This window comes from Pleurodeles waltl, chromosome 6, assembly GCF_031143425.1.
Source record: "Pleurodeles waltl isolate 20211129_DDA chromosome 6, aPleWal1.hap1.20221129, whole genome shotgun sequence".
Classification (NCBI taxonomy): domain Eukaryota; kingdom Metazoa; phylum Chordata; class Amphibia; order Caudata; family Salamandridae; genus Pleurodeles; species Pleurodeles waltl.
Genome location: NC_090445.1, coordinates 137,133,695 through 137,144,089, shown reverse-complemented (window position 1 = coordinate 137,144,089; position 10,395 = coordinate 137,133,695). Strand labels below are relative to the sequence as shown.

Below are 10,395 nucleotides of genomic sequence, written 5' to 3'. Positions count from 1 at the left end.
GCAGTATTTGCACACTGGCCTCTGGGTGGTGTTACACTGTAGGATTTCTTCCTCCATATCAATAATTATTAATATCCAATTATTTTGTGTAGCAAAATACCTTTAATTGTTCACACAAACACCCATAGGCGCAAAGGAAGCCAGTGGGAATTATAATAGATTGTGCCGGTTGCTTGAGAAGGGCTCTCACACCCCTCAATCAATAACCCAAACTCCTACAGAGAAAAAAACAGAAGCTTCTCCTATAACACAAGAGGAGAAGCACAGGCTGGAAAAGGAGCAAAAGCTAAAGAAGACAATTTTAAGGTTAATGTAAGAGTAGAGGATAAAAAGAAACAAAGAGTACAAAAGCAGTGGCTAGGTTTGTACACTAAGCCCTGAGGAGTATGTCTCTCTCACCTAATGCTAATGGCTATTAGTGTGTATCTTTCTGCTTCTCATACATGGCTTGCATTGAACTTCATGAAGACTTCATGCTGGTTCCTTCCTGTGTGTCTCACTCTCCTCCTCGTCGTGCTCCTTATACCACCCTTTCATCCCTCTGTCGTCTCCCTGTGCTGTCCTAATTGCCCTGGTCCGCCACCCGATCATAGGTTCCTCCTGCCCCATTCTTGCTCTTTACCCTGTGCTGTTCTTAGTCCCACACCTGCCACCATCTGTTATGTTCCTCCCATCATCCCTCCTTTTCTTCTGCTGCCCTTGTTCCCTTTCCTGACACTCTCTTGTTTCTGACTCCTGTCTCTCTCTTCTGTTCTCCTTGTTCCCCAGCCATTCAACATCTCTCGTGGCCCTATCTCATGTCTCTCTCTCAGCATATCATGTAGGTACAGCTAGGATCAAGTGTTTTTTTCAAGTTCATAGAATGATATGCTGAATGCTCCCCAGCAGAGTAGGGCCATTAAAGATAGACAAAGAAACATAAAGTGGTCTCCATAGCCTTAAAGATAACAATATGGTGCTGATTAAGAGCCCCTAGCGCCTCCCTGCGCCACATTAGTGTCATTTTTTTACGCTAATGTGGCCAAACGAGGCCAGAAATTGCAGCACCAAATTTACAAAGTGGCGCAATGCATGCATTGCACCACTTTGTAACCCTTTGTGCTATATTATGCCTGCCCCAGGCATAATGTATGCAAAGGGGACATTGCCCCGTTAGGGGAAAAATGGCACAAAGAAATCTAAGGGATTTTCTTTGCTTCATTTATTTTGGCACTTTTAATGCCTGCTCAGAGCAGGTGTTAAAAGGAGGCACACCATTGTTTACAATGAGCCTCAATAGGCTGTGCAGGATTAGCGTCAAAATTTTGGACCCTAATCCCTCAAAGCTCTGAACTAGAGTAAAATATTCTGACGCTTGTTCCCTAACTACCATCATGGTGCACCGTATCTTAGATACGGTGTACACATGGTGGCGTTAGGAGGCACTAAGGGGTGCAGGAAAAGTGGTGCTGCAGTGTTTCTATGTCAAAAAAGTTGGGTGGCAACAAAGCCTTATTTAAAGTCTTTCCCCTCTTTCTTTGTCATAGAAACTAAACAAATAGACCTTGAGACTCTAACTGGGGGTCACTTCCAACTTCAAGCTGTTTTTATCATGTCTATCTGCTGGTCATATCTCACATATCATTGGCATTTCATCCTGCAGCTGGCCCAAAGATTTTAAGCATGGAACATCAAGGATGGTTGATTATTATGTGCCAGATTATTTAGATCTCGGCTATTTACTCTGTGGCTGGCCCAAGGACTTTTTGTATTAGGATCAAGACTGGTCGAGAGAATCAGGTGTATTGACATCTTTGTATATATTTGATGAACTGTGAAAAGACTATTTGCTATTAGCTCGGACAAAAGAATAAGCAGAAACATATGTAATTTTGAAATGAATTTGTTACATTGATTTTTTTGTGGAAATTTGATTTGTCTTTATCTGTTGTTTCAATGTGAGTGTGTTTGGAGTGAGGTTTTGTGTTGATTATTAATTGTTTCTCTCGGTGTCTTTATGTTAGTTGGAATAGTATTTTGGTTTTATATCTTATGCACTTTTTGACTAATAATAACATTTATATATTTTCAGAATTAGTTATATTGGTGATTGATGTTTGTATGTAGAAATATATAGGAGAGAGATATGTTTGTACAAACATATCTCACATATATTTATTGGCCTACAGCTCAATAGCACCTCCACTCCCGAAGGGCAGGGGACGGCTGAATGGTGAACCATAGGAGCTGCAGGGGCCTGTGTAACCCCCTCCATCACTGAGGACAAGTCTTTCTGATGATAAACTACCACTATTTCTTGAAGGAAGTGTCTCTGAAGCATCCCTAATCCTAAAAATAGGCTTGACTTCTGGTCAAAATATGGAAACGTTAGCAGTAAGAGTTACTGTAAATTCTCCATGCCATTTCTGCCATGATGACCAGAAGAGAAGGAGACATTTAAAGTGTAGAATAACATGCGTATTGTACCAGAGAGAGAAGGAGAGATGGTGAGAGAGAAATGAGTAGAAGCACTGAGTAAGGCTTTAAGAATCGCTGTCTCGCCTGTATCGAATAACCACAAATCGGCACGGGCTTTCCTTTTCTATTGTTATTAACTCTAACATTAGCAATGAATTACCTGAACTTTTCCTACATTACAAAAGAAGGCTGAACCCAATTCTCATTTACCCAGAAACTCTGGGTCTGTTTTGCATATGGTTAAAGATTCATTTTCTGAACTTTTGACTCAGCACAGGAAAATAAAGACAATCCAGGACAGAGCTGCGCAAGAACAGGAATAAACAGTGAAGAGAAAAGTGAGACCTAGCAGGAGTACACATTTGGACCACACCCTATCTGTAAAACAGAATGTATTCTACTGACATATACAGTATACCTGTTTCCCAGGTGTTTTCCCTCGCCCAGGTGAACCTCAGTGGTCTGGGGTGAAGGCTTCAAGCCTATAGCTGTATAATGACAGAGTGGTTCAATTCCACGCTCTGGGCAAGGGGTGCTGTCTCAAGCAAATAAAATGGGAGAATTTCTATCTGCTCATACAGTTCATTTTTTCAGGCAGTAAATTATTTAAATGCATAGTTACAAATACAAGTATTATACCGCGGGCACATTATATGACCCTGTGTTTTGTCAGTGTGAGACCCTAAAATCTGCCGGGACACCAGGGCATTTTACCTTACCCTAGTGCTATGAAAATGCCAAATAAAACACATTAAAGCGTGTCACTGTCATATCAGTAATTATTATTACTGTCCCTGCTCATTATCAATAACCAAGGCTACTGTTCTTTGTTAACTTGCAAAGCTCCTGATAGTCCTTGTAGCAAGGTTACTTTTGCATAAATATCTCCAAAAAATACAATTAACAACAACTGCAGCATTCCTTACAGACAGGATGTCAGACAATTAGGAAACCACTCAGACTCTTGTCTCAGTTTACATAACACAGACTCACAAACACACATACCCCTGAAATGAGTGAATTACACAGATTGCCGCAGGAAGACCAGGCCTCATTCAGGATGTAGGAGCACACAGCCATTTATCACCAAAGGGTAATTGTGTACAACTGAATACATCTTTAATCCACGTTTTGCATTTGTCCATTAATCAAAAACAAATTCCTTTGTAATTCATCAGTAGCATTGCTTGATGTCATTGTTTCTGTATCTGTAAATTCGGAATGTTCACCAGCCCAATGTCATGGTGACAATTTTATTTTTTTCTGTCTACTGTTTGTGTGCACTATGTGCAGCAGCCAATATTTAGCAGTCAAAGTTTCAGCAGCCAGATATTCAGCAGACCAGCCACAAGGTTGCATCACCATGAAAGATCAAACACTGATTGAGAGAATTACTAGTTAAGTTACTAGTTAGTTGTAGTCGCCATCACTCTGCGGTAGGAATTATCCGTGAACTGTCGCAAGGTGGAGAAGGAAAGTAATGCATTAAACACAGTGTAGAAAGTGTAGTGTCGGGCCAGTGAATGAATTGGTCGCAGGGCACTACCATTATAGGAAAATATGGAGGGGCGATGGTGGGTTCGATGTACACGTTTCCCCCTCAGTTTACAGCGTTATTTGAATGTGCCTCAGGTCATGTGACCGAGGTTATATAATAAAGTGAGCCCAGGGTGCGGGGTCTCGTGTGTGTAAGAGCGCGAAGGGCCAGGGTTGGAACGATAGCGCGGAGCACATCGAACCCTGCTCACCGGTCCTCAAATAAATACCCGAGAGCTGTGTCCTCGTCTTTATTGTTTGACGAGTGCCGGTAATCCCCGACACTACAGAAAGGAGACCCTCACACTAATAACCGGATAGAGATTGGGAGCGCGTTATGTCCGATACTAGTGAAATGAAGGCAGTAGTAATCACCGTTGACAATATCAAAGTGAGCATCCATCCATCTGCTTCCACAAATGCCCCAGGCACTGAAAAAGGACAACTGAACCCCATGCTTAATCCAAGCAACAGGCAATTTTTGGCACTTTCGGCCATATTTATACTTTTTTAGCATTTGCGCCGCTTTATGATGCAAAAACGGCGCTAGCTTACAAAATACAATTGTATTTTGCATGTTTGCACCTCTTTTGCGTCAAAAAATTATGCAAATGCGGCGCTAAAAAAGTATAAATATGGGCCCATGCCTCTTTGTTGCAGACTTTGCCCACAGACTTCGGAGTTTCACAGGTTTTCGGTGCACTTAATATTAACGTGTAGAATTACCGGTGAATAATAGTGAATTACAAGAATGTTTCTCACTGAGGGGTTGTGAGGGACATCAAAGGAAAAGCAGGAGCAAAGCTCGAGTTACCTATTATATCACTTAGAACCTCAAAAATACTCCTTTCATTCACTTTTTACTCATCTATATTTTTTACATTCTGTATGGCCTCCACCATCATCTGTTCTTGCTTTCAACTTCTATGCAGGGGCAGAGGAGTAATAGGGGAGCCATACATAACATGGCCTCTTCCGTGTCCAAAATGTAGAAGAAAAAAAAACTGGCCTCCTACCCATCTACATCACACCCACCCGCCCATCTCTGTGGCCTGCTCCTCCAGAAGCTGTACTTGTGCTTTTCTACACCACGCTGACAGCCTCTTCGAGAGCCCAGCCAAGGTAGCCCTGAACTCCCATATGACATAGCAACAGTGGAGAACATCTTTTTTGAACAACTGTTGCTACTCATACCAGTGAGTTGCTGGATTTGAATCTAGTGGCTGTATACCAAAACCATCAATAGGAAATTAATACATTCTCTTCTACAATGAATCATAGAAACTAAATTGCCTGCTGAGTCTTTCACTGTTTTTTATTGCTCATATAATGGACCCTGAGAAACATGGACATAAAGTGATGCAATCAGGAATACACAATTTGATCACATTTGTAAGCTAGGATAAATACACATGTTTTGTACAACAACAATTCAAATATTCGTACCTGGCCCCCAACATATGGAACATTCAGGCAGAGCAGGAACATGTTGCTTACACAATTAATAGATTGCGTAGCGCTGCCCCATTACATTTCTACCACTTTTCAGGAGATGGGATGAGAATTGCAAGCATCTGAAAATTTATTGTAAGTGTCTCTGGTTCTGGGAAATGTGTCATAAAAGCCGACTTTGAATGTGAGAAACTAGGTTTCAGACCAGACATCAGCTCAGGAGCACATGGACTGCTACAAATAGTCCCTCATTCCAGCCCCCCTAATGACAGTATGAATGTAAATATGTATGTGTTTGTATGGTATTTGTATAGCACCAACATAGCCAAATGGTACGAGAGTGCTATGTAGCGTCAAAAGCAAAGATACAATAAACACATGACTGATGATGTAGCTGGGTTCTGAGAGCAGTAGTGGTATGTTACTAAATAAAGTTGTGGTGCTCTTTAAAGAGATGTGTCTTCAGCTCGTTCCTAAATAGGAGAAGGGTATGGTGGTACTCATGGATATAGGGATGTTGGTGCAAATCCTTGGAGCCTCCAGTCTGATGATGTCCTGGCTGCGCTTGTGCCAAGAGCAACTGGAGATGATGGTCTTGTCTGGCAGATAGCTGGGGGTGCTGTTTGTCACAGATTTGCAGATGTTGCAGCTAGTTTTGAAGATGATGTTACGGAGGAGTGTGCTGAAGTGGGTGCCTGGAAATGCCACAATTATGCCTGACATGACTCAGTGGATGGAAATGGCTAATGGGCACTCCCTATGCAATGGGATAAACGTTCCTGGGCCAATCGATTTTCAACTTGGCAAAAGTGTTCAGCCTCAATAAACTTGGGCTCTAACAGCTGAAAGGCCATCTACAGGGTGCCAATCTCTGAGATGGTAGACAAAATTGTAGAAGGATGATAACTCGTACCAGAGGTGAGCCACCCATAGTGAGAAACTTAAGAGGGTAGAGAAACCTCAGGAGCAAGTGGTGGGCTCCTTGCCAGTCCCATGGATCACAGTGAGGCCCATCCATGGCCCCTGATTAGAGACTCCACCTGACAGGGGAGGATTAGATCCCTGGTTCCTGCCACTGACAGCTGTCAGTGGTCTCTGTTGGTTGCATGACTTTTGGGCAGGTCTAGTCCTCAACTGGAGACAGAGGTCTGACCTATGTGGCAGAATGGGCCAAATCATATTTTTGGCCATGGTGGTACTGTCATCCTATAGCAAAGGTATTCAATCTGAGGGGCGGGCCTCCCTAGGGGTGTCTGAAATGATCCCAGGGGAATTGGGGGGTGCAAGGTTCTGGCCAAAAGAAGCATTATGCTGATAACAGGGCTTTGTTTTAAGCAGAAAAAAATGAGCAGCAGTAAAACGCTCTGTAATGGGCCATCACAAACAGGTTTTGCCATTTATACCCAAGTTGGGAGTGTGTGTCAAAAAGGGAAGGGACTCCAAATACCCTTCAAAACCCCCACCACCACCCACAATAATCACACTGTGGATACTTTTATATGTTAGTAGGGCCTGCAGGACTACAATAGTATGTTTGACATCATGTTTTGCATTTTTAAAACAGTAGCAGAACGTACCTGCTATTTTAAATAAGTCTAGGGATATTTAAACACTGCCAATTTATTAGAATAATTGTTTAAAATGTGAAGGGGGACCCAGTGATTTTTGTCCCCACTGGAGGGGCACGGTGTTAAAAAGTTTGAAGACCACTGGCCTACAGGGATGCACTTGTGAGCCAGCTAGGGTTAATCACATCACCAGTGGGATCTGCAGGTGGGGAGAAGGTTAACCCATGGACAGGGTTCATTGCTTTTGGAGGTCATGACAGAGGGAGGCAAGTAGATTCAGAGGGGCATTTAACAGTTAAGGGCAGCTGCAGAGGCAGGAAACTGTCCACGTTTTCTACCCTGAACAGGGAAGCTCATCAAGGGATTGATTAGTCTACCATAGCTCTTGGCTGGAAGACACACTGTGTAGGAAATCCGCCTCTTCTGTCTATTTCAAGTACTTTTTGCATTTTGCTGGATCCTATATTTTTGTTGACTTTAGACCTCCGTACACATTACCTGTGCTACCTGGTGGTAAAGTGCCAGTGTTCATCCTTCCAAAAGGATGAGATTGGTATACCTCCTGCACACCCCTGGTATACATTTAACTTAACTACAAGTCCCAAGTATATGGCACAAAATGTACCCAAGGCATGTAAGTTAAATGTCACTAGGAGACTGAAACACCCATTGTGCCATCCACTATAGGGACGGTATAAAACATGGCTGCAGGCCTGCCAATGTAACCTGACCAAAGCTGTTTTTAAACTACAATTGGGCCTGTCAAAATAAACCCTTCTTTTTAAATATTAATGAGTCACTCCTACATAGGCCTTATTGTCCATAAGGCAGGGTGCATGAAATGTAAAAGTAGTATGTGTAGAAATTTAAAGGTATGTATAAATCAAAAGGGGGGAGAAAGAAGCTGTGTTGGAGTTTCACTCAGCTACCTGTTCATAGACACCAATAAACAAAAGAAATGAACCCTTATGCCTCTGTATTCCAGGCCATCAGAGATATTTCTCAGCAGACACTGAACCACATATTCTACCCTAAACGGTGTATGTTATCATTGTGGGGTGATTTTGTGTGTAACATCATCCTGGGGTCTTTATTCACATGAGTGGCCCATTCTCCAAGCCAATGACTCTTTCTACCTGTGGAGCAGATAGCTCGGTGGGAACAAAGGTGAAAATGTGTATTTAAAATTACCTCCTATCCTCATATTCAATTATTTATGCCCTTAAAAAGGATAGGGATAGGGTTAAAAACAGGTAATGTTGTGAGGACAAAAAATGAATCCTATACATCCAGAATTAAGGTCAACATGTTTCATCCTACAATGGCCACCCAGGGTCCAGGGCTTTCATCAGGACCTAATCAAGAACAGATTACCTGCAACTCTCATGTAATCACCATATGTATTGTGGCTCACAGTTCATGTGGTGAACTGGACACTCAAGTGAATAAAGACCCTGTGATGATGCTACTCACAAAATCACCCCACAGTGATAACATACACCGCTGAGGGTAGAATACGTGGTTGAGGGTCTGCTGAGAAATATCTCTGAGGGCCAGGAACACAGCAGTATGAGGGTTCACTTATTTTGGTTATTGGTGAAATGTAAAGTTATACATGTCCACACAGTGCCCAGGCACCTAAAACTATTTTCATTGTAGCGAGGCTGGCTGTTCCTAAGGAAAGCAGTGGGGTGCAATACTACATTTAATAATTGTATATCAGGCTAGACAACAAAGGGGCATTATCTGTCTCAGACAAATGTCAGATGACACCTACACAGGTCCTTTCTTTTTCCCCCAGCCAGCCAGCCTCCAATCACAGTGGGAAGGCAGCTGCCCCACAATGGATTTGACGTGACCACAGCATATGGCTTCCTCATTTCCCGGGCCACACCTCTTTGTAGGGCAGAGAGGCTCTGCACAAGGAGAAAAGGGTATCATCATCTTGGATTTGGGCAGATAGGGGTACCATGGGATTGCTTGCTGTAGGGCACACAGAAAATGCTACAACATTATCTAGGGCTGTTCCTTGGAATTGTCATTCTATTGGTTAGGGAAGGGTCAGGAGTCACCTACAACAGCAAGCTGGTGCCAGGCATAAATATGGCATCCCCAGTACCCTTCTTAGAACACTACTGGACCGGTTAAAGATCAGAAGACGACTAAACCTGCTAAGATCTGACAAAAGCCCTGAAGGATTGTACCTGCTCTGCCTTATGTGCTGACCTTCTCTTCAAGCTGCAGGCACAAAACAAGACAAAGGAGGCCTTTTGTGCAACTTCTTAGCTGACCAGTTCCTATTGGACCTCGCTGGGCCCTGTTGGTGGCTTCTTCTGGAGTGACTCTTGACCCCCAAACGCTGTTGTCTAGGTTTTGAAACCCTAGTCTTTGTCAAAATGTACTTATTTAAACATCCTATAAAACATGGAACTTATAAACGTTTTGGTCCCAAAAGTTCTTGACGACCAGGGCAAACCTACTAGGCCAATGTGACGAAAGCACGTTGCCACTGGGCTGAAGAATCAGGTTTCCCCTTCTTGGAGCTTTTCCACAGCAGCAAATCCGATTCAGGGGGAGCTTGAGGAGATGGAATCTGACCTCATGGAGGCCTCTTAGGCTGCAGCTTGCAGCCTAGTCCTGCTGAAGAAATCCAAGCTCCAAAAAAGTGGCTTTGGGCCTGATTTAGATCTCAGCGGATGGAATACTCCTTAACAGGTGCAACGGATATCCCATCCGCTATACTACAATCCCCATAGGACATAATAGGACCATAATACAGGGGACAGGATATTTGTCATGTTTGTGACGGAGCATTCCCCTCCACCAAGATCTAAATCAGGCCCTAAGTGTGAATGTAGAAATCTTCGTCGGGCAAAGGCGCCAAAAGTATCCAGCAGACTAAGGACATTCCTTGGACGTGCAATTTGAATATCTCCCATTCTATTATTTCCCACTAAAAGTCAACATCTTCACCGGGACCTCATCCGAAGGCTATCAGACTTCATGTAGCCATTCTCGGCCGCAGCCTGATCCCTTGGCCCGCTGGAGATTTTGGACTTCTATTTCAGAGGCTAAGTGTAAAGGTGAACTTATTACCGGGTTAAATTGGTTTCTGTAGCCTGGCCTACAATCCATCGCAGTTGGCCTCAAATTGTGCCTACTTCCCAGTCTACTGTGATCATTTGACTGTGGTTGTTGTTTAACGCTTTTTGTTGATATTTTTATTTAAAACTTAAAAAATTCATATCTCTGGTATATATTATGACACTCATAGCTGGGTACCTCAATTGGGCTGACATTCATTTGCAACTGCCCAGCCAGAGTGGGCCAGTCTTACATTTTCAGCATTCATCTGGAGTTTTCTGTCTCATGAGCAATGACT

General features: G+C 43.0%; 1 non-coding gene across 1 annotated transcript; it reads left to right on the top strand.

Moving 5' to 3' along the window:
• The first annotated feature begins 2,898 nt into the window (after nucleotides 1–2,898).
• TRNASTOP-UCA (transfer RNA opal suppressor (anticodon UCA)) lies at nucleotides 2,899–2,985 on the top strand. The gene has a single exon. It is a non-coding gene; the product is annotated as a tRNA-Sec (tRNA).
• The last annotated feature ends 7,410 nt before the right edge of the window (nucleotides 2,986–10,395 follow it).